Here is a 23,125-nt window from a genome sequence, read left to right on the forward strand (position 1 = left end):
CCTCATCCTCTTTCCATAACGTTGAAAATTGTTATTTAACAATTCTGCTTAAATAAATGAAAAAAATTGAAGATTACTTACTTGAAAGCATCTGAGTTGAAATCTTAATTCAGATTTTTCAGGGAGAAATATGATTGCTGTTAAAATTTTGTTGTATGCTACAATTGTGTTAGTATTACAGATTTGAAACGAAATGACTTTGTTGTTATGTCTGTGGATTCTAGACTGAAATAAAATACAGTCTGGCTGCTTTCATATTCTAAGCACAATTGTTGGTTTACAGTCGGTTGTCTTGTCCGCTGGTCATTTTGTTTTCTTTATTTTTTGGCGCTTTGAGCAAGTTCAATGATCCACCCTCACTTACCTTTCCCCTTGATCTCCATATCTAAAACTTAGAGGTGGGAGCGGGCGTTGGATTCATGCATCCGGAGTCGCCTAACCGGGGTTTTTTTTTTTTTTTTTTTGAAGACTCTCCCCCCTCCTCTTCCGTACGGCAAGATTTTATTCTATAACGTGAAGCTCTGCTGGTTACACTTGGGGTCGTCCACATCCGGTTGTTTTGATTTTACCTTCTTTTTGTATTTTGTTCCTTTTCCCTTCGTGCGTGGGGCCGCATTCCGAACAAGGACGCTGGCGTTCACGTGATGCCGGCGCCATTGGCGTTTTGCACCTGGCCAAGCGAGGGATTTCCCTTTCTTCCCTTTCAAAATATCTGAATGTGCTTTAGACAAAAAAGGGAGTAAATGGAAACGTATTCGAAAATAGTCGTCTAGTTCCAAGTGAACATCTTTTTGCGCATATTTGTTCGCATAAACGATTATAGTTCCTTCACATACATTAGGTAATTCGCAGACTTTTATTGGTAGAAAATGTCTTATGCAAATTTTAAATATTTGCCTTTTATGTTTGGATAGGATTGCTATGTATGTGTAGAAAATTTCATGTATAGTGCAATTTTTTGAATAAAAGTTCCAGTAGACTGGAGCTTTGAGATCTACAGTTTTGCTTTTGAGAATATAAATCTGGAGCATCTGAAGGAATGCTGGCAGAGGTAGCTTTAATGTAACAAAGCGTCTAGTCAGTATTAAAAATTGGATCCAAGATTTGTAATATTTTTGATTAGTCATCACTGTATGAGAAATTGCAGCTGAGTTTGAAATCCATTCGCATATTCACTGCCATTTCGGTTTAGCCTACCAGTTTTGCTTACCTTTCTGCATAAGCTGCTCAGTATCATCCATCAGGTTACCTGATAACAGTAAGATCGCGTATTTAATTTAAATTGTAACTAAAACTTATATTTTTCTTAGCAATTTTAAAGGAGTTGAGTTTTCACGTTACAAATTGCCAAAGAGAAAATTTTAATTAATCCAAATTAAAATAAAGGATTACACCAAAGATTTTTAAATAAATAACTAAACGAAATAAAAAGTTTTCGAAAAACTGTGACGGATTTATTTGCGAAACTATCCGAAAGCACGCAACTAGAAATCGAACAGTGGAGGTCATTTTATGATACTTATAATTAAAAAGTTCATATTTGTTATGTATGTTTCAATAAACTGCTTCATTAAAATGACTATTGTATTACTACTTTCTGCTGTAATCCTTAACATTAATAAAAGTAATGTTTAGCTGCAAATTTCAGCTGCATCACTTCTTTGAACGTAGATTTAGCGTCTCAGTTTTCAAATATCAAGTTATTGAAACGCAATTTTTAACATCGGTGTGTTACTGATATTTTATCTCATTTGTAAACAAACAGTGTAAACTTCAGAGCTTGAATCGAAAGTTTATCGTTGACCATCGATGACTGACATGGCACTTCGCGTTAACAGAAAATTTATTCTTTATCCTCGATTTCAGCACTTTTCATTTGCCTGATCAGATTTTCTTGTGTTTTGAGAGCTTTCTGAGCATTAGTGCTTCTTCACATTACATTAGAGCTTTCTGAACAATAGTGTCTGGGAGAACATTAGTGCTTCTTCTCAATGCGTATTGTTTGTTCACTGTGAGAAAGGAAAGGAAAATTTGATTAGCTATATTCAAGTAAAGCAAGTTATTGCTGCTATTTGAGTTATTCATCAGCGAGGCATTCAAACCAACTGCATTTATACCATAGTTCGTATTGTTACGGAATTTTACTTTAATGTTTCTATATCCATTACGTTATATTTATCTTTGAAAATTTACCTTGTTAGGTACAAAGAATTTGATTATGGATATATTCTTATAAAAACTAAAGTAAAGTAGTCTGATTAAAAATTCTTCCCTTATTGCAGAGTTTGTCAAACTGTGGTTTTCAAAGCCTGCCATTGTAGCCCACCTAGATTTGCAAAAGTGTCCTGTTATTTGTAAACGAAATTGCAAGATTTTTTTACATAATTTTTTACATAATTTCGTCCTAATGACATGATGACATACCTTTCATACGTATTATTAAAATTAAATGAGCTGAATCTCTGCCTAGAAGGACATTTTTTGACTGCTTTCAGTGGCCGTGAGAAATTAAAGCTAGAAAACTTGGTTTACTCCTATGGTTTAGACAAGGAAACTTACTGGTTTCCTTGGTTAGTTGCGTTAAACAGAGAAATTTTTCACCATTTCAGCCTTATAATTATTTTTTAAAATTCATTTTATAAAATTATATCGTTATAGTAAAAAAAATATAGACTTATGTTTACATCTCCAACTCAACAAGGTTACAGTTTAAAACTTATTTTTCAAATAGTAAATATGACGAATTTTCATGGGTTCGTTATTATTCCATTGCGATTTGGGGGGGGGGGAGAACAAACTATCACTGAATGAGAACTTAATTCAATTTTGTAATGACATCTTACTTAAGAATGGAACGCCAAACAGAAAATAGATATGTTCTCTCATTACCAGTGAAAACCAAATGTAGGGAACTGTACAATGCTGCTTTATATATCACAATTCAGTTTGCTTCTATGTATTCGTGTAAGAAAGGTGGTTTTTTTTTTTTTTTTTTTTTTTTTTTTTTTTTTTTTTTAAATCCTTAAAATGAAAACAATGAACCGAAATTAACTTTATGCATGTGTCGATCTCAAGTTCACCAGCATACATTCAAACATAGATCGGCTGTGAAAGAACTCACTTGACATTAATGTCATGTACAGTGTCATGACATTAATGTAAGCGGCAAATATTTATTTAGTTTTTAATCAATAAGGTAAAGATTATCCAAACTCAGATAGTTTTCAATTATTAAAAACAAATATAACTTCTCTTTTTTAACTTAATTGCTTAATAGCATTATAAAATTAAATGAATTTTATGCAGTTGTGTTTTAAAAATATAAGTATACTGGTGTTGTAAGGTACCCTAAATGAATTTCTGTCGAAAGGGGTCAAGTGAAAGGTGGTGTCCGCAGAACATTTTAATTTATAACAGTGGTCCGTACTTGAAAAAGTTTTGAGAAATGATTCCTTAATGTATGAATTTTATGTTGAGAAGTAACTGAAACGTAATAATTTATGATGAAAATTCTGTTAGATATTGCCATTTGTATCATGTTGTAAAGTTTAAACAAGGATTTGATACTTATTAATTCGCGTTTTAATCTTAATTTTCTGTTTGTCGTTATGAAAGGTAACAATTTTTATCCATTTCCGCAATTATATTTCTAGATTCCTCTCAGAGAATGAAGATTTAATACGTAAATTAAAAGTAATTGTAACTGCTAACTTGATGCTTTCACTAAGGTATTCCGAATCGATTGGGAAATCGTTGCGAAGCTAACCAAGCCGTTCATTTTCTAGCGGGGGGAGAGAACCCCTGTTTCACCCCCACCTCTTTCATCCTTATTCTCGAATCTCAACGCCTGGTTCCTCGGTGCCACGAAAAGCGGCCTGATTATTGATTCCGCGCTCTCCAGATTTGCAAGCTCGCACTCCGAGAACAAACATACCTCGGTTATTACCAGGACGTCGGTTGTTTCCTGTTTTGGGAGAATTTATTCTGCGCTTTGCTTCGAATTTCCAAATCATGGAAGGCTGGACTTTTCCTTGCGCCCATTTGGAAGCGGTGAAATTCACAATCCCATTTACTATCTGTATGACTGTAATGGGCAGTAGAGAGTGTCATGTATGGTTGGTAGTGTCTCAATAGAGCAAGCCAGATAATTTATATGTTATTTACGTTACGGTCGTTCTAATTAGAACTCAATCATTTTTATTTTGTTGCGTAATATTTTATTATACTTTTTTTATTTAAAATTATATAATTATTTTGCTATTAAGTTATTTTTCCAGAGATTGAAATTTTACACTGTGACTTTCCTTTGTCGCTCACCTGTCACGGCACGTAACGTGCTTCAAAGTAGGACACATTGTGGCTATCATATTCAAAATTGATGAACTTAGAAACGTCATTTAGTGTTAATGATTTCAGAATTCTTTGCGTTCTGTAGTTTTTTAAGTCTGGGATCATTGATTAAAATTTTTTGTCTCCATCTCTATGCAGAATTGTTGGTTTTAATGAATTATTATAATAGCGTGCTTTAGCGTAGCTTAATGATACTTACCAGCAACTGCCCTACGCAAAGTAATGAATTACTTGTTCCTTCTCTCTCTCTCGTTTTCTTTTTATTGATGGCTGCTTTAAAATTAACATCAACTGATGGTTAGATCTTACAGAAATAATACTATATATATGAAACTAACCAAGAGATAATAATTAAATCATGAAAAATGGGTTACTCTCTAAAAGTAAATAGACATGCTAAAATAAAAGCATAAACATTTCAAGATACAAAATCAATTCAATAAAATTAAAAAGGAAACCGATACAAAGTATAAAAAAATAAATATGTAAGATAAAAATATGTAAAAAATAAATTATAATTTAAACTAGCAATAACCCCTTGATGCATAATTTTAATTCGGTATATCGCCTCTGCATTCTAAAGATAGTAATCCTTTACAGCACTGCGTCATTTTTAGACCATTCCATGTAATATGACTCTTACATAACGCTGGTGATGTAAATGGAACTAAAACAGCCAATAATAATTTTATTAATTAAATTAGTATCAATTTTTAATTAATTTACTATTAATTATCCAATCAAAATACACTGAGAAACAGAACTAACTCAGTCTGTATTAGCATTTCATCTTGAACGCAGCGCTCTTTCTACCCTTCGGCCTAGCTGGACTGTTGCCTGCTGCTCTTTTCTTATAGCAAAGCTGTCGAAAATGTAAATATTTTTAAATAGGGACAAGTAGTGTGCCACTTTGTTTAAAATTAAAATTTAATTTGCCTCGGCTACCAGTCTACTGTTCATTATGGATCAGCATTCTACGCAATCAAAATTTTTGCTGTTCATTACGGAATCAATAATCTGCTCTGCGATCAATTTTTCTGCATCATCAATACTTCTAAATTTGTTCTTCTTATATATATATATATATATAGAGTGTTACGAATTTGCTATTTAAAAAGCTAATGTTAGTTCAATTATAAATTAAATGGTTTTATTTCTCGCGCAGTGCAGCGCGTGACGAATATTAAAAGAAAGCTAAGCCGGAAAAATTGAAAATACAAGAGCGCGTGCATTAAATAAATAAATATCTCTTTTTGATTTCGAGAAAGTACTGGAAAATTCTAGCGCGTGATTTTAAAATCTTATAAAAGGAGGAAAACATCTCAGTTTGTAGTAGTTGCTTAGTTTGTTGTTGTTTAGAAAACTACTGTTGTTGATTGTAGCGAATTCGCGGATTAGCGTTCTTTAGCTGTTTTGAATTACGTTCTATTGTACATTTGAGTAGTTAAAAGATAACTACTGTGAGATATTGTAATACTGCATGATAATTTGAGAAAATTTAAGCATTTTTGTTGTGATAATAATAAATTTTTGTTCATTTTTCATCGGATTTGTGCATTCATTTCATAACGAACCCGTACGTACGCAACAATTTTTGGTGTCAGAAATGGGATATTGAATGCCAATAACAAGAGCGATGGAAGAACAATTCAGGCAAATGATGACTGCATTTGCTGCTTTCCAAGAAAAGATGGAAGGAGCCGTTAACTCCGTTAAGGAAGATATAAAAGCTGTACAAGAAAAAATGGATGCTGGTCAAATATCTGTTAAGGAAGAAATGACATTTTTTAAAGACGAGATGAAAGCAGGTCAGGACGAAATGAAAAGAGAAATTACCTACGCAATAGAAAATAAATTTGAGGCTATGGAAGGCAGAATAGACGCGGTTGAAATTAAAGTTGGACAAATTGAAGAAAACGTTTCCTCTGTGAAAGCGCAAATAGAAGACAGAGTTTCGGCCGTGGAACAACAAATAGGTTACAAAGTTGATTCAGTCAAAGAAGAAATAGAAGGAAGAGTTTGTTCCGTTAAACAACAAATCGAACAACAAATTGATGAGAGAGTTTCTGCAGTTGCCAAAGAAATGGATACTTTAAAGAAATTCGTAGCGTCGGCAGGGAGCGGGAGTGATGATTTTAAATTCTTACCGATGCCTGCTCGTCCATCTCTGAAGCTATCCACATATGATGGGAAGACATCCTGGCAAGTGTATAAGACCCAGTTTTCTATCGTTGCGGATGCGAATGGATGGGATTCCAAGCTAAGGCCTGTCATCTTGCCACTTCTCTGAGAGCAGACGCAGCGGATATCCTGCAGACGCTTCCCGAAAATCTAAGGCTAGACTTCGAAGCTCTATCCGGCGCATTGGAGCTGCGCTTTGGCGAGAAATGTTTAAAAGACTACAGCAGGCTTCAATTAAAATCCCGTCAACAGAAGCCCACCGAATCACTCCAGGAACTCGCCACGGATGTTGAAAGGCTGTCCCACCTCGCATTTACGGAGTGCCCGAGAGAAACGAGGGAAATTCTGTCGCTGCAATATTTTATCGACGGCATCCGAGATACTGAAATACAGAAAGCTCTACGAATGGCGGATGTAAAAGATTTAAAAAGTGCTCTAGTGTACGCCATGAAATTTGAGGCAGCCCAGCAAGCCACTCGTCGAGACCGCCACCCAGTCAGAGCTGCTCAAGTCCAGGAGCCAGGGGATCAAGTCACCGCTCGACTTGACGATTTAACTAGACAACTGAACGCCTTGAGACGGAATATTGGTGAGAAGAAACCGACCGTTAAGTGCTGGAACTGCGGTGCTGAAGGACACATACGACGAAACTGCAAAACACCCCAGGGTACTGATGTTAAGACCGCTTCTAACAAACAGCTGGGAAACTAATTAGTGGCCATCTCGCGGGGCGGAGGTTGCCAGATAATGAAAAGCCCCCCTTTTAAAGCGCTTCAGATTTCTGCAGTGAGAGGCGGCAGTAATGGACTTTTCATAATAGGACATATTAATGGAGTTCCGTGCAACATGACTATAGATACAGGAGCCAACGTCACCATCATCCGAAAAGATTTGGCTCAACAACTAAAAAACAAACTTATCTGGACGCCGCCCTGCGTTACCCTCCAGACTGTGTCCGGTGAGAAGATCGACATCGACGGAAAAGTAAATGTTAACATCACGTTTGGAAGTGTCGCTTACCATCACACGGCATATGTAGCAGAGATCACTGATTCTTGCATACTCGGATTGGACTTTCTAAGGAAATACAATTTTTCCCTGGACTTTAAAAATAACGAATTGCATTCTACATCTGAGGACATAGCCCTATTCGGAACTAATGATGCAGTGAACTCTATCCACAAAATTATAGCTCAAGACGATATCACAATACCAGCAAGAACTGAGTTTTTACTTCCTGGATCCATAGCCGAAAATAGAAATTTCCGCTACGGCATCCTAGAATATCCCAATAACTGTAATAGCCCAAAAGGAGTACTAGCAGTGTCAACACTCGTCGACCTATCCAGAACGGTTATCCCGGTGAGAGTCGCCAATGTAACTGAGAAGGCGAGAGTTATTAAGAAAGGTGAAGTGGTTGCTGCATGTACTCCAGTAACCAGCGTTGAAAGAAAGAGTAACATCCAAGAATCCGTGTCTTCAGGAAGCATTACATCAGATTTACTTCAGAATGCGCAATTAAGCGATGAAGAGAAGAATGCTGCCAATCGCGTCATTAAAGATCTTCAAGTTGTTTTCTCCCGCTCGTCTTCTGACGTGGGTCGAACTAGTTTGACACAACATAGAATAGATACCGGCGATCATCCCCCGATCAAGCAACATCCAAGACGTCTACCGTTGGCTAAACAGGAAGAGGTGCGAACACTGTTAAAATATATGGAAGAAGGCAATGTCATCGAGCCTTCAGTAAGTCCATGGGCGTCTCCCATCGTCCTAGTCAGAAAGAAAGATGGCTCAACAAGATTTTGCGTTGACTATCGCCGGTTGAATGAGGTTACGAAGAAAGACAGTTACCCTCTTCCTAGAATTGACGATATTCTAGACACTCTCTCTGGAAGCAAGTGGTTCTCAACACTTGATTTAAAGAGTGGGTATTGGCAGGTAGAAATACATCCTGACGACCGAGAAAAGACGGCATTTACTACGGGACAAGGGCTTTGGCAATTCAAGGTGATGCCATTTGGACTGTGTAATGCGCCGGCAACATTCGAACGCCTCATGGAGACTGTTTAGAAAAGCCTTTCCTACGAAGCCTGCCTGATATACCTGGACGACATCATCATCGTCGGAGAGTTTTGAAGAACATTTAGAAAATCTTAGGAAGGTGCTTCAGAAACTGAAAGAAGCCAATCTGAAGCTGAGTCCCGCTAAATGCAAATTGTTCCGAAAGGAAGTGACTTACCTGGGACATGTCATCTCTGCAGAAGGTGTGCGCACGGATCCTGAAAAGATATCAGCGGTTAAATCCTGGAAACGTCCCAAAAATGTCCATCAGCTGAGAAGCTTCCTAGGGTTTTGCACCTACTATAGGAGATTCGTGAAGGACTTTTCTTCCATCGCAAGACCCCTTCGCAAGCTGACAGAGAGCAACCAAAAGTTCTTGTGGACAAAAGAATGCGACGATGCATTTAACAACTTAAAGGAGGCTTTAACATCTGCTCCAATCCTGACGTATCCTCAGCTCGACCGACCATTTATTCTCGACACCGATGCGAGCAATGAAAGTGTCGGTGCTGTTTTGTCCCAAGAAATAGACGGCCAAGAACGTGTTGTGGCATACTGGAGCAAGTGCCTGTCTAAACAGGAGATGAATTATTGTGTCACCAGGAAAGAGTTGCTCGCCATAGTCAAAGCTGTAGAACAGTTCCATCACTATCTATACGGCAGAAAATTCCTGCTCCGCACCGATCATGCATCATTGACCTGGCTTTTAAATTTCAAGAATCCTGAGGGTCAAATAGCCAGGTGGATACAGAGACTCCAAGAATATGACATCATTATCCGTCATCGTAAGGGATCATCACACGGGAACGCTGACGCCCTGTCTAGACGACCTTGCTCAGAATGCTGCCGATATTGTTCCAGGGTGGGAGCGAAATACGAGCTGCTGACTCCGGTCGCAAGACAAATTACAACATCAACATCGCCTGATCGAGAACCGTGGAGTGATGATGAAGTCAGGAAAGACCAGCTGGAAGATCGTGACATTAAACCCATAATTGATTTAATGGAGTCATCAACCAGAAAACCTACCTGGCAGGACTTTTCTATCTGTAGTCCTACAACCAAACAGTATTGGGCACTCTGGGATTCACTTCACATTCGAAACGGCGTCTTATACCGGAAATTCGAATCGGATGATGGGAAGACGTTCCGATGGCAGCTGATACTTCCAAGATCCGGCATTCCTGATGTCCTTAAAGAACTACATAACAGCCCTACGGGAGGTCACTTTGGAATAATGAAGACCTTACAGAGAGTTCGTGAGCGCTTTTACTGGAATAATGGAAAGGATGACGTGCAAAAGTGGTGCCGATCCTGCGATGCCTGTGCAGGTCGGAAAGGACCGAAGAGACGCAGCCGAGGCAAGCTCCAACGTTACAACGTAGGGGCGCCTTTTGAACGTATCGCCTTTGACATCTTGGGACCTCTGCCACGAACTGCTGATGGCAACAAATACATACTCGTTGTTATTGATTACTTCACCAAGTGGCCTGAAGCGTACCCTGTTCCTGATCAAGAGGCTGTCACAGTAGCTGAGGTAATGATACAGCACTGGATTTCCAGGTTCGGAGTGCCTCTTCAGTTACATTCCGATCAGGGAAGGAATTTTGCCTCGGCAGTAATCAAAGAACTATGCAAAGTACTCGGCATTGACAAAACTCAAACGACGCCATTGCATCCCCAGTCGGACGGCATGGTAGAGAGATTCAATCGAACCATCCTTAGTAACCTCTCATTAGTGGTTTCCAGAAACCAACAGGACTGGGATAAGAAATTACCACTCTTTTTACTGGCTTACCGCAGTGCTGTCCACGAGACTACCGGCTATTCTCCATCACAGATGCTCTTCGGTCGTGATCTTCGTCTGCCTTGTGATCTCTTGTTTGGTCGCCCTCCGGATGCTCCTTCATCGCCTGAGGAATATATTCAAGATCTCCAGGCCCGGTTTGAAGCGATGCACAACTTTGCACGAGAGCGAGTCAACTTGGCGACGGAGAAGATGAAGACCCGCTACGACACAAGACCTACTGAACATCAGTTCCACGAAGGAGATAAGGTGTGGTTGTGGAATCCGACTCGACGGAAAGGACTTTGTCCAAAATTACAGTCACCTTTGGATGGCCCGTACACAGTCCTAAACAGGCTGAACGACGTCGTGGTTCGGATCCGTAAGTCTTCGAAGTCTAAACCTAAAGTCGTTCATTACGACAGGTTAGCTCGTTACTATGGCCATAGTACGTAATGTAAATAATTGTAAATAGTATAAGACCATGGTCCTTTTTGTTTTTAAATGTATATTTGATTTGATTTGTATTTAGTATCTGATTTGCATTTAGTATTTGATTTGTATTTGAATTGTATTTGATAGCATTTGATTTGTTTTATTTATTGCATTTATTGTTCATGTTGTTTATTAATGTAATGTAATGCTTATTATTGTATTTATACCTTTAGTTGTAAGTTTGGCTTCCTGTCCAGGGATTTTACTGCCCGGGACGTGCAGTCCTTGGGAAGGGGGCAGTGTTACGAATTTGCTATTTAAAAAGCTAATGTTAGTTCAATTATAAATTAAATGGTTTTATTTCTCGCGCAGTGCAGCGCGTGACGAATATTAAAAGAAAGCTAAGCCGGAAAATTGAAAATACAAGAGCGCGTGCATTAAATAAATAAATATCTCTTTGATTTCGAGAAAGTACTGGAAAATTCTAGCGCGTGATTTTAAAATCTTATAAAAGGAGGAAAACATCTCAGTTTGTAGGAGTTGCTTAGTTTGTTGTTGTTTAGAAAACTGCTCTTGTTGATTGTAGCGAATTCGAGGATTAGCGTTCTTTAGCTGTTATGAATTACGTTCTATTGTACATTTGAGTAGTTAAAAGATAACTACTGTGAGATATTGTAATACTGCATGATAATTTGAGAAAATTTAAGCATTTTTGTTGTGATAATAATAAATTTTTGTTCATTTTTTATCGGATTTGTGCATTCATTTCATAACGAACCCGTACGTACGCAACAATATATATATATATATATATATAGTATATTAAAAATTGTTGAAAATTCTTTGGTCGGTTTAAGAATCAGCAGCAGATTTATTAACAGGGCCGCGTTTTTTTGAATTATATGTGGATGATTGTTAATACTGGAAACATTTAAAAAATTACAGAAAATGCAAATAAAGAAGAAAATTTAGTTTAGTAAAAAGAATAAAGATTTGTGAAAATTCAAGAGCAATGTGCGAAAGAAATATTAATTAAAATTTAAACCAAAGAAACAGCAGAACTGATAAAAAAAACTTTAACAGATCAAAGCCGACAGTTGTAGAACGTTGTCTTTTATGTTTCTGTTTATGTTCATGTTTATGTTTCTATTTTAACATTTGTATTTCCTATTAGGGAATAGCCCACTTTTCATGATTAAATTTTGATTGAATTATTTACCTGTTGATTAATTAATTAATTTTGCAGCATACTGCGCGATTTTAATAATATATGTTTAATTTGAAATTCTCACTTTCTGATGTCACTATGTGTCTGTGGAGAATATTTTTATTACCAGAACTGCGTTTTATTTTAATTAATATTAATAGTTAAACATGCGTATGTAAAATTTATATGCATTGCAAAATAGTTTATTTTAATAAATAATTAATATCCTCTTTAATTAAATTATAAAGTAAACCTTTTCTAAGATAACCAGCCATAATTCCACATTACTTGTGGTCATCTATGAAAGTTATGTTCAGTAAGAGAAGTTATCTTCAGTATTGAGGTTTATTTTTGCTTGTAGAAATGCGTAGAGTTATTAAGTTTTGATGCAGGATAAAATGTGCACTGCCCTCGCCGAGACTCGAACCCCGGACCTCTCGAATATGCGTTGAGTACGCTTTCAGTTACACCACGAGCGTTCTAAAGACGTGATCACCATGAAATGGTTCAACTATATTAATATTATAATTATTTATTACTGATAACAATTGTAATAATTTACAGAACAAATGTATATTGCAAGTATTCCTTTTTCTTGGCTTTTGCTAGCTGTGTGTTTATCTTTTTTCTTCTCTCTGTCTTTATTATTATTATTATTATTATTATTTATTTATTTATTTATTTCTGAACTCATTGTTTTTATGCTGTGTGTTATTTTGTAGATAAAAACATCAGTTCTTGAGAAAGGAATTTTATTGCTATTACGAAATACCAAAATTCTTGAAAACCCGACTATTTCTAAGCATTGATGTGACGCCACAAATGGAAGACTCCGTATACTGGATTTCATTTGAAGAGTTACAGCGAAAACGCAACTGTGTTACGTTTTATCAGCGTATAAGGTCAAAGAAGAGCATTTTAAAGGCAAATATCGGAGGCAGTTAACATTGGAGGAGGTATTTAAAAAAGTTAAAGCAGATTCTCTCCTCATCGTTAAAAAGTCCACTTCCTGTCCTACAGCTACTACTGATGATTCTTCCTTCGCGTACAGCGTGCGGTAATCTTCCAATTAACACATACCATCGTAATTGAAAGCCTTCCATTCTTTCTTACTGCTGTTTAAGGCCTAATGCAAGTACTCTGCCAATGCTACTCGGATGCGTATTTCCGTGCAAAAATAGGTTTTATTTCTGTACGTAAAGAAATATTTGCTTATGAAAGCATTAATAAGATTTTTATTATATTTGTTTATTGAAGTTGAAGATTTTTAAGTCCTTCACTTTTTGAGCTGAATCTTTTTCAAGAAATTCCTGCTGTTCATTGATTCTCTTTCAGCTTTCCGGAACATAATTTGTTATTATCGCTATATTTGCTAGTTTTAAGATTTTAAAACCACTTCCGCAAACAGGTTTCTTTTGTTTCCGCAAAATCTCTTCGATTCAAATAAAACCGTTGTATATGTAATAAAAATGAAATACATTCTTTCTTAAGATTTCGTAGATAAATTTTGATCTCACAAATAAGTCTCTTCTTAAATTTTTAAAAGCATGTCAACTCTCAGTAGCTTCCGCTAACTTACAATCCGAGGGACAAACTTTGGAAAATTTTTTTTTTTTTTTTTTTATTTTAAGCGCAAAGATTGTAAGGTCCATTTGCCTGAGTTTCCATTCCAATTTGATCAGCACCCCCCGAAATGTGCAACCCGAAGATCTTCTGCTGCCTATTTTCCCTAACATCAACCTTTTGAGCTCTCGACAGATTTTTAAGTACCCATATGCCACAAAAATAATACAGTCCCAAATCCAGATTATCTCAGTATCTAGTGGTTCAATTCCTTTCTCGTTGTTCAGTGTGCTCGAACTTTGCCATGGATAGAGTCATGAAAACTGCAATATTTTTTACTGCTGTATTCTAGAGATTTTTGTAATGTGTATATGAAATATAAACGAATTTCGCACAGTACAAGATAGCTGTATGCAACTATTCCTAAATAAGTCCTTACTCGGCCTTTATTTTGGCAACCGTTGGTCGTTGGCATATAATTCCAAGTACAGAAATGCTTTAAATGACGCTAAGGTTCATATTTTTAATTAGGAAAAAAGTATATAAAATAGGAAATTTAACCGTTTATACTTTCTCCCGGTCCCTGTAATTATATTTAGGAAAGTTTCGTGCTGGTTATAAAAAATAAAATACAAAAAATTTCTCATTCACAGACGAACTGATTAGCGCATACTTTGGACTGATTAGCACATACTTTGGACTGATTAGCGCATACTTTGGAAAATGAGCGATATGTCACTTCTGCAGTAAGTGACGCTAATTCTAGGGAATCAGTTTCACCGCGTTTGTGATGATATGTTGTAGTTGTCGGTCACTCCTTTAAACAATTCTTGTACATATTCAAAGCTGTTTCTATTAAATTTCCGTGATTAAAATGATATTCCGTTTCCCATACTTGCTCTCTTTGCGCTTTTACATTTCGCCACGCGTCGTATTAAAAAATTGTTAATTTTTTTAAAGTTATGACCATGAATTTTATTTCCAGTATACTGTTTGTGCAAGAATTTCCATGTTTATTCTACCCTTGCTTTGAAAAGCCATAAAAATTAACCATTTTTCATTTTTATTCATTTATTGCAATATTTAGTAGAATTTACAAGCGTGGATAACATTTAATGAACTTTTTTAAAGCTCTGTTTGCGTTAGAATCCCAGTTTGTGAAATGCTAAAAACTGCAGTGTTTAAAATCTTCATTAGATGCTTATTGTATTGGGCAATCAATAGCGGTATCGGATAACTGTTATGCCACAGAGTGGGAGTTAGTAGGTAATAGCTACTTTAATAAGCGTAAGTTAATATTTGCATATGTTAGAAGGACGATTTCATTAACCTCAGTCTAAAATGAATCGATTTCGACAATTTTGAACTTAATTGATACAGTGAATAAAGTTATATATGCATTTGCAGAAAGCGATGTGAAATTAGTTACTTTAGTTATTGTCAAAAATGGCAACACGCGTGTTTTCAACTAGTTATAGATCGTACGAGCTTGGAATCATTGAGAGGAAAAAGATGTAAATGAATGTTACACTTTCGGTAGTGTCCTGTTGGAAAAACTAAAAAACCTTTTGAAAAAAAGTCTCAAATAAGAAACTGTAAAGTCACAAATAAGAAAAATGTGTACTTAAGTGCATGTGAATTACTTTTAAGGAAGTATTATATAACGCATTCAGTAATGAACTAAAGGAGATATTTGATCAGCCGTCAGCAGATATTTGAGCAGCTAAAAGTGTAATGAGAATGAAACTGAATGTTGAACAGCTTAACATTCAAGAAAGTCTAGATGAACCTCGGTTCACAAATTTAATTCGTTCCTGCATCAAAATGTTGATAAACCGGAATAGTTTCTCCCATAAGAATTCATGTCAGATGGATTAAATTCGTTCCTGGACTACAGGTGATTGCTTATTTAAATTTCGCAACAGTTCTTTATCCAAAGGTTCATAACTCAAAAGAAAAGCAAATCATTGAATGTAAAACAGAAAGACAAACACAATATTAAACGGTATTGCACCTGAACAGAGGAGGATGTTTGGGATAAGTGGAAATTCCCTCCCATAAAAACACCAGGTAATTGTCTTTAGGAGCCAGGCATCTTCTTTTCGTTGTCCCAAAGCGCTGCTTGATTCTGTTTGAGAATCACTGGGCTTTTATTTCTATCAAAATTTACCTAACGTGGTTTGTTGTTGCCTATTTTTTAAAATGTTTCAAAAGAGCGACATTTGCATTTGTCACTGCAAATGCTTATACTGTAGCTTGCTACTGCTTTATTCGTGATGAAATTTTTACGTTAAGTTTTGCACAACTCCTCATTTTGTACAAATTTCGCGGATCAAAGAACTAGGGTGATTTTTCTTTTTTCCTTTCCTTCCAAAGTTCCCTTGTGTTACTGTTTCTGAATTTGTAATTTTTTTCATGTCGAGCTCATTTTTATGAACCTTTAGCTGCTAGGCTTTGTTAATAAGAATTAAGCAACGGAAAATATTAAAATGATGTTTTCAGAAGTTCCTGAGTGTTAGTTATGTACTATAAGTTACCTCAAAGCATCTCTGAAAACCATATGTTGTCGACTTGAGTGTTCGTAACTCGAGACACCATTCGTGATCTGAGGTTTCAGTGTAATCCTAAAATTCAATAGAAAATCTGAAGCGCTTAAGATGTATTTGAATTCTGAATGCAGAGAAAACATGGTGAAGGAGTCGAGAGCATGCAGGTAAAAGTAACTTCATACCTGGAAAAGTAACCACGACAATAAGGAAGGGGATGCACAGATGCGAGTGTAGCCAACATCTCCTAACAGAAGGTTACCTCCTGTTCAGAGGTGTTGCTGTAACCAGCATATGCCAAGTTGTGGGTCTGCTGTGATAGTTACCCAAACATAATGTCTCATGAACAAAAATCTGCTTGTAGAAATGAATGTATTCTGACAGTAATTCTTTTGTCGTGTTTTCGTGAGTGAATCAGCAAAGCTATTGTAATAACACACCTATATGTTATTGACGTAAATTTTAAAGGAAGGTCATTGTTCATTTTATAAATGTTGAAATTGTAGTTTTCAGGTTTGTAATTGGTTGTACAATGATTTCTCAATATGAAAGTTATTTTGCACTAAATAATTTTGTTTACAACACAGTCTTTTCATAAGCATGGTTTAGAGCGTAGAATTTGCAGGCGTGCAAATGCGTGTTTTATCTATTATTCCCTTCTTTCTGAGACGTTTCTTAGCCATGTTCTTTCCCACTTGAATTTTTATTAGAACATATGAATAATATTTTGATTTTAATCAGAAATGAAAGTATGGCTTTAATGATGCTTTTCACAGTTTGTGAAGAAAAATAATGTGTATTGATTAAAAATTGTATTTGTACGTTGGTGCCCCCTTTTTTACGTTTCCTGAGGCACTTGGATGTTCTGTCGTTTAACAAATTGTTCAGTATTTGACAACTGTTTGGGTCTCGTCCCAAATAACATACACTAAATAAATTCGCTGGTTCGATTCTTTATTAATTCTCATAATTAATTACAATTAACTCATAGCTGTGACTAGCTCTCTTACACCGTCGATGGCGATTCTCAAACTCGTCTTTTCACATTACAGATGCGCATGCGTGGATTACATTACAGATGCGCAGGCGCGAACATGCCGCCCCGCGTTGCAATGCTTAGCATTCAACTATTGTAATTAAGATATAGCATTAAAAAAATTAAACAAGTATATCATAAACAATTTTGAATACGTATTATTACATAAAAATCATTATTATAATTAGACATTTACCATATACATTAGCGTACAACTCAAAGCAATACAATAAAACATTTCAGTTACATAATGACATTTTATGTGAAACACATTCAATACTGTACAATAACTATAAAGACAATACTCATTTTTGTATTGGTAAGACACATAATTTGGTAATTGGTCGTTTGAAAGTTCCAGTTTGAGTTTTTACATTACACACGCGAACCTTTCCATCTTTACCATAAAATACTTCTATTATACGACCAACCGCCCAATTACAACAAGGCAAATTATCTTTAATTAAGACCATGTCTCCAACTTGTATATTGTTTTTAGAACTTTGCCATTTAGATCGATTTTGTAAATGACTTAAATAATTGGAGTTCCATTTTTTCCAGATAATTTGTACTAATCTTGTGATCTGTTGCCACAATTTTAACCTGTTAATGTTAACTTCCGTGATATCTGGCTCAGGGATCGAATTAATTGCTCTACCAATTAAAAAATGCCCAGGTGTTAGAACCTCTAAATCATCAATGTCCGAAGACAAGGGTGTCAATGGTCGGGAATTTAAAATTCCTTCAATCTGAATCATAATTGTTAAAAATTGTTCAAATGTCAATTTTGCATTACCTACGACACGTTTGAAGTGGTACTTAAAAGATTTAACTCCAGCCTCCCAAAGGCCTCCAAAATTAGGTGCTCTGGGAGGGAGAAATTTCCATTCGATATTCTCAGAACTCAAATAACCAGCTAAAAGCTCATCTTGTTCGTTCACTAGTTTGTTTAACCTCTTTAATTCTGCATTTGCACCTACAAAATTCGTAGCGTTATCACTAAATAGTGTTAAACTTTTACCTCTTCGTGCAAAGAAACGTTTCAAGGTGGCTATTAATGCTTCAGATGTTAGATCTGTTATCAGATCTAAATGAATGGCCTTAGTAACCATACAAATGAATATACACACATAAACTTTTTGATATATACCTTTTCTCTGGTTTTTGTATTTAATTAAGAATGGTCCACAGAGGTCAACTCCAGTACAATTGAATGTAAGATTAGCTGTGATTCTTTCCTTGGGTAAATCACCCATGATTTGCTGAGCTACAATGGGATTGGCTTTAAAACATATTATACAATTTTTTACAATTTTTCTACAAACATTTCTACCACTTACAATCCAAAATTTTTGTCTTATATGATATAACAAAGATTGAGGACCCACATGCAAATATTTTAAATGATAATAATTAACTATTAACTCTGTTAATTTATGTTTAGAAGGCAGAATAATAGGAAATTTTTTCTCATAAGTTAAATTGCTATTTTTTAATCTACCTCCAACTCTCAACAGTCCATTGCTGTCAATGAAAGGGTTAAGACTTTTAATAGAACTATTTCTTGGAACAATACCTGATTTTTTAAGATCATTTATCTCATTCATAAAATACTCACCCTGTACTAATTTTATTAAAGTTTCTTCAGCTACTCTCAATTCTCCCACTTTTAAATTACCTACCTGCTTTTGTTCTTGCTTACAATTCTTGTAAAACCTAAAACAAAAACTTATAATACGAATTAATTTTAAATACTTATTACTGCAATTCAATAAATCATTAACAAAATTATTCACATTCAGATTTAAACATGTAGATAGTTCAGAATCAGCAAAGTTTTTAAGTTCATTACTGTCCTTTTCAGTAATTGCTTCAGGTATAACTCTTATAGGATACTCATCCTTCATTAAGAAGTCAGGCCCGTTCCACTACAGTTGACTTAGTTGCAGTTTTTTGGCAGACACACCTCTAGATATGAGATCTGATGGGTTTTCTTCAGAAGCGATATGATGCCACTGTGCTATTTCAGTCAGATCCTGTATCTTTGAAATCCGGTTTGCAACAAATGTCTTGAGCAGATGTGGCTCTTTGTTGATCCATGACAGCACAATCATAGAATCGGTCAAAAGGTGAATAGCAGTAAGCTCCAATTTTAATGATGATTTCACTCGATGCATCAGTTTAGCTAATAGCACTGCTGCGCAAAGCTCAAGTCTTGGGATTGTAGTCTTCTTTAGGGGTGAGACACGCGATTTACTGCACACCAACCTCACTGATGTATGGTTTGTTGCTGATGTTGCTTTACAGTAGATAACTGCTCCATAGGCGGCCTCTGAGGCATCACAGAAACCATGTAATTCAATCTTGATTCTATCCGGTAATAAAATACATCTAGGGACTTCAATGTTGTTAATTAGCTGCAAGGTACTGGAGAATTCTTTCCATTCTTTAGCCTCCTTTTCTGGCAAAACATCATTCCAGTTCAATTTCAACAGCCATAATTTCTGCATAAATATTTTTGCTACAATTATAACTGGAGAAATAATACCCAATGGGTCAAAGATCCGAGATATGACGGATAACACTTGCCGTTTCGTAACCTTTACGTTGTCTTCGATTTTAACGTTGAAGCTCAAACAATCTTCTTTTGACTTCCATAAAATACCTAATGCTTTAGATTCTTCTGATTTACCAAAGGGATATGTTTTGTCGTTTGTTTGACACAGTTCAGTAGCATTACTACACCACTTATGGAGTAACATGCCTCCACTCTTCAAAATGCCTATTAACTGATTTTGAAGTTCTAACGCAGAACTTAACGACTCAGCTCCAGATAGAATATCGTCCATGTACATGTCTTCTCTCAGTACAGGCGCTGCTAAAGGAAATTTATCTCCTTCATCCTTTGACAGCTGAACAAGTGTTCTCATTGCTAAAAATGGTGCACTCACAGTTCCATAGGTAACGGTGGTTAGCTCAAAGTTTTTAACTGGCTTATCAATGCCTTCTTTCCATAAAATCCTTTGCAACTTCCACTGATCTGGATGGATAGAAATAGCTCGATACATCTTTTGTATATCAGCAGTGAAAGCAAAAATATATTTTCTGAATCTCAGCATAATTGAGAATAAATCATCTTGTATCACACCTCCATTATACTGTATAGAATTTAGAGAGTTTCCTTTGGTTGTCAAAGAAGAAGCGTTAAATACTACCCTCAAGGGAGTCGACTTACTTTTCTCTTCTCCCCTATATACTCCAATATGAGGAATGTAATATGAACCTCGTTCCTCCTCGCTTTCACTCACCTCAACCATATGTCCTAACTGTTGATATTCTTTTAAAAAATCTGAATATAATTTTAAATATTCGGGATTCTTTACTAAGCGTTTCCATAAGGAATTTAATTTACTCGTTGCAATTTGTTTAGAACTTCCTAAAGTGTCCGAATCCTCCTTTAATGGCATTTTAACAACGTACCTACCGGTTTTATCTCGTGTATAATTTTCTACGAAATGTTTCTCGCAAATTAAAAATTCTTTGTTTTTGGGTTTATCAGTTTCAATATTTTCTAATTCCCAAAATTTTCTAAGAGTTTTATCTAAGTTTTCTTCTTCCTTTATCAACCCACAATGAACCCTGTTTTCAGTCTCTGTTGGAATACTTCCAGACACGATAAAACCAAAAACTGTATCTTGAAAAATAAGATCAGGATTATTCATTCGAATTTGACTCGGTTTCAAAAGTTCATAAAAAACTCCCGCTCCCAACAACATATCTACCCTTTCTGGAACATTAAATCCTTCATCTGCTAATTTTAAATTAGGAAGATCTTGCACTGAAATTTTAATTTTGCGCGAAGGTGTTAAATCAGCAGTTATTTTTGGAATTACTAAAAAGTCCAAATTCTTTATAAAAGTTCCTTCTTTATTGCATATCGAAGCATTAATTTTATGCTTTATTGCTAAAGTAGCATCATTTATTCCCGAAACGGAAATGTTTGTTTTTTCTTTCTCTAACTGCAAATGCTCAATAAAATTCCGTGTCAAAAAGTTCGACATACTGCCCCCGTCCAGCAAACACTTCACTCTGTGTTTTTTTCCCTCGTTATCAATTAGAAAACATACGACTGTTGAAAGCAGAACTGTACTCTGTTTATTCGAATAATTGCTAATAAATGCCTTTTGAACGAACTCCTGCGTATTAACATTCAAGGTCGATGAGTCATCTCGTTTGGGAATGTTGCAGTCAGATACATTTGTTTTGTTTTTATTTTGTTCCGATTCCTTTACGATATTATTTGCTTTCGGAAAGTGAATAGTTTTGTGGTGCCGTTTTTGACAAAAACAAGAATATTTCGATGGGCAATTTGATACTGAATGCATATGTAGACAGTTAAAACATAATTTATTAGTTTTCACAACCTGTACTCTTTCTTGTACCGGTAATTTTAAATACGATGGGCATTTTGCCAATCCGTGATTCTCGTGGCATAAAATACAGTTCTCTGTTTTAACATCTGATAAAAACACTTTAGCTACACTTTTTGAGCTATTATACTTACGATTAATATGCGAATTCTCAGTAAGAGGTTTTCCTCGTGACGTGAAATATAAATCTATTTCTTTACCTAACTCACTAGGTGAAAACCATGAATCACCTTGCCTCACAGCAATGTGAGAAGCTGTTCCCGTATCTAAAGATTGGTATAACCTATCTGAAACTATTAGTTGTTTGAGGGTCTCGAAGTCAGTTACCTTCCTTAATTTTAAATAATAATCCCAAGTAGTTACTAAGCGAGAAGCAAACTGCACATGAGTTTCATGTGGTTGTTTAACAGTTTTTCTAAAGTTTTCTAAACACGAATATGGTGTTGGCTGAAACTCCTTCAGAACTACTTCTTTTACTCTTTCATAATTCGCGATATCCTTATCATGTAAATAGGTTATTATATTCGAAGCTTTGTCTCCTAACAGATTTAACAGAATTTCTGCTTTATAGTCCTCCGAAACATTTTTTGTAATAAACGCTCGTTCTAATGACGAAAAGAAAAATCCCCAACTCTCAGGCCGTATAGGAATTTTTACAGTTAAGGTTCTGATACTTTTTATTAATTGATCTAGTGACTCTGATTTTGTTTCGGTTTCGCTTACACCATCAAGTTTAGTTTCTGCTCTAAGCTTAGCCAACTCTAACTCATTCTTTGATCTCTCAAGTTTTATTTTTTCTAACTCGACAAGTTTTTGCTCTTCCTGTTTTCTATTTTCGATAATAGAGTTTGCTATCTCTTTTACTAAATCTTGTTTAGTTTTAAAAATTTCACTATTCTCAATAATATCAGTCAAATCTGCTATAGTCATTTTTTCGTCAACATTTAGATTTATTTCTAAGGCAATAAGCCTTAAATCTTCTTTTTTAGCACCCTTAAATAACATTGTTATTTATAACAGAACAAGCACAGAAAGTACAGAATTAACAAGAGAGGAATCACTTACCTCTGCAGTGATTCACTTTTGATGAATATCCGTATCCAAAATCAGCGATATTCGTTGAAAAGAACAAGCTTGGAATACTGGCAAACACAAACACTCCTGTGTTCTCAAAAACGAAACACTATTTATTCACGCTCCGGTCGACTACGACCAGATATGTTTGGGTCTCGTCCCAAATAACATACACTAAATAAATTCGCTGGTTCGATTCTTTATTAATTCTCATAATTAATTACAATTAACTCATAGCTGTGACTAGCTCTCTTACACCGTCGATGGCGATTCTCAAACTCGTCTTTTCACATTACAGATGCGCAGGCGCGAACAACAACTATGGGATTTTCGGTTCCCTTTCGAAGTTTGCGAAGAGGGAGAAGGGGAGACATTCAAATAGAGAATTTCCATTTACAATTCACTTCCATATCCAACAGCCTATCGGTGCAAACGTTCGTCGCGCAAACATTG

The 23,125-nt window shown here is 35.7% G+C and overlaps 1 protein-coding gene across 2 annotated transcripts in view; it reads left to right on the plus strand.

Annotated features, from left to right (window-relative positions):
- Positions 1 to 23,125, plus strand: part of LOC118185249 (caskin-2-like) — a 658,017-nt gene that overhangs the window by 57,263 nt on the left and 577,629 nt on the right. The window lies entirely within an intron of this gene.

The sequence above is a fragment of the Stegodyphus dumicola genome, chromosome 10 (genome assembly GCF_044657685.1).
Source record: "Stegodyphus dumicola isolate Sdum_Otavi_A_Nest chromosome 10, ASM4465768v1".
Taxonomy (NCBI): Eukaryota; Metazoa; Arthropoda; class Arachnida; order Araneae; family Eresidae; genus Stegodyphus; species Stegodyphus dumicola.